The sequence below is a fragment of the Rattus rattus genome, chromosome 3, assembly GCF_011064425.1.
Source record: "Rattus rattus isolate New Zealand chromosome 3, Rrattus_CSIRO_v1, whole genome shotgun sequence".
Lineage (NCBI taxonomy): Eukaryota > Metazoa > Chordata > Mammalia > Rodentia > Muridae > Rattus > Rattus rattus.
The window spans coordinates 55,304,822-55,307,730 of NC_046156.1; positions in this window are offsets into that span (position 1 = coordinate 55,304,822).

The following is a 2,909-nucleotide window of genomic DNA, read 5'->3' on the forward strand; positions in this document are numbered from 1 at the left end:
AATTAGACAAATGTAAGAGAAATAAAATGTAATAATGTATAGTTGGAAGGAAGCACAGTGTGTGTGTGTGTGTGTGTGTGTGTGTGTGTGTGTGTGTGTGTGTGTGTGTGTGTGTATGGGAGGTGAGAAACCTAAAAATTAAAGGGCTGAGGTAGCTTCTTTCTGGATTTTCACAAATTGTAGACTGCTGGTTATGTGCATGGAAACGGGGAGGGTGAGCGGACTGTAGATGGTTGTCTTTGCTGTTGCTTATCCTGATGTTGAGCCTGATAGACAAGTGTCCATATCTACCAGAGCTGTCTCATTTTAGTAGCTGCTCTTTTTTGCCTACAAGGGGCCTCTGCTGGTCATACTTAGTTTTGCAGTCTGAGGATTAGGCAGGTTCCCTCCCACTCCCTGAAACTCCACAGATATACCCCCTGACTGGTTACTGTCCTTGAGGAAGAGGAGTTAGCTTCCAATTGTGAGAAAGTGAGGAACAGTCAGAGCACTGAGATCCATACAAGGGGAGGACTTGCCTTTATATTTTCAAACTCTTTAGGTATCAGTCACTCTGCTAGAGAGATGTTATAGAGGATATGGACCAAAGCACTGGGGCTTCAGCTCTGGAACTCCATAGTAGTGGGTAATGGGTAGATGAGATGAGGTATGAGAGCCGTGGCCTTGTCCTAGAGGCAGTACTAAGACCACCTGGCCCTTTGGAGGAGTCTTTTGCTTTCCTGAATAGTAAAATTGTCTTTCAAAGGTGTTTGAATAATAGTGCAAATATCTTACTTATACTTACATGTATAGTTACCCTTCCCCGAGCTTTTCAGTCCTCAGTGTGGATCTTGATTTACAATCTGGTATAATTCCCTTCTGTACAGGTCCACTGTGATAAATTCTTTCAGATTTTGCATAACTGTATCCCTTACATGTCATCCTTTCTCTTCAACTTTGAAGGATGATTTTCAATGGCTGAAGAATTTTTGAGGACTTTAATTTCTTATAGAATTTAATTTAATTTCTTAGAATCATGACTTTTTTTCTGAATTCATCAAATCTTAGTTATCTTTTCAAATTGTTTTCATTTAGTCTCATTCAGCATTGCTTATATTAAATATCTTCAGCTTTATTAATTTTTTCCTTTATAGTATCTAATTGTTACATATAATTGTCTGTTACAGCATATTTTTATGAGAAAATTGTTGCCTTCATATTTAAAAGTTAAGTTTTGTCTTTTATGCCTCTACTTAATCTTTCCTCTAATTACTTGAGTTTATGGAAATTGGTTATAAAGTAATGCCTAGCTCGTTGTTGTTATATTAATTCTTTTCTGTATGCTAGTTCTAGCTCTAGCTCAGTTCCAATTAGTCATTTCCTCTTTGTCATGAACTCTACTTTTTTGCTTCTTTGCATTCCTAGAGTTTATCTTTTTAAATTGATGCCACATGTTATAGCTTATTCCTTCTTGGGCACATTCTCCATGAATTATGAGATTGAATTGTGGCAGGCAGTTGAGAATGCCGTGCCTCACCCTGGGTGTGCTGGACGGTTCTCTTTCGTCCTCTCAGGATCTGCCATACCAAATTTTAGCTAGTTTTCATCTGAGCACAAAACGATCCTCTACACTCTGCAGAGGTCGCTTTGTGGATCTCTGTTCTTCCCAGAGTCTTCCGTGTGAGCTCATGGTGCACTGGGTCCCATGGACTCTCGAGCTTCCCACATCAATTACAAGTACTTTACTCTTGCCTTTATTGTCTTTCCCTCTACCATGATCAAGACACCATCTTCACGGAGTAAAAGTTACATCTTTTGTTTCCCTTCTCTTTGGCATCAGTCTGTAATTTTTTCCCCTAATGCCCAGTGTGTGTGGAATGGTGATTTCACGTATTTTGTTCTACTTTGCAGTTATTTTAGGTGGGAAAACAAATGTGTCAGAACTGCAAGTTCAATACATATGGGTTCACTCATGCATTCACTGTGTGTATGCCCATGTGTGTTCCTCTCTCTCTCTCTCTCTCTCTCTCTCTCTCTCTCTCTCTACTTACTTACCTATGGGTAGCTGTGCATATAAATATACTGGAAACTAAGTTTCTGAATTAATGTTTTATGTAACAGAGGTACAAGTCCCATAAGAAACACCTAATACTTCTTTTGTTACCATACTTTTGTATTAGTAAATTGCCTGGAATCATTCAAGCAAGATTTTTGACACCTGACTTCTACTTTTCCTACTTCCATAGTTATATTCCTCCATAGTAATTTGTATTTCTTCTTTTTTTTAATTTTTGAGATTATAATTATAACATTTCTCCTGTCCGTTTCCTCCCTCCAAACATTCCCATGTCCCTCTCCCTGTTCTTCAAATTTATGGCCTCTCTCTCTCTCTCTCTCTCTCTCTCGCTCTCTCTCTCTCTCTCTCTCTCTCTCTCATTGTTACTACATGCATATATGTATATACATATATATTCCTAAATATAACCTGTTCAGTCTGTATAATGTTCCTTATATGTTTAGGACTGACTGGTTGACACTGAACAACTAATTGGTGTGCTTTCCCCTGGGGAGGAATGCCTCATGTGCCTACAGTTCTCTGTGTGGGGTTGAGGTGTTGTGCACTCTCCCTCATCCACCTCATCATCCTCGTCCATGTGTCCTTGCTTAGCTCACCTTTGAGCAGTTGTGTGGCTGAGACTATGGCTATAGCTTCTGATGTTACCCAGAAACAGGATCTCGAGGACAACGGGCCTATCTTCTGGTTCCTACTATCTTTCTGCCCTCTTTTCCTCAATGCTGTCTGAGCCTTAGGTTAAGAGAGTGTTTTGAAAAGATGTGTTTATTTGGACTGGGCTCCACAATTCTGCATTTTGGTTGCTTGTGGTTTTCTGTTGTGGCTCCCATCTGTGGCAAAGAGAAGTCTCCTTGTT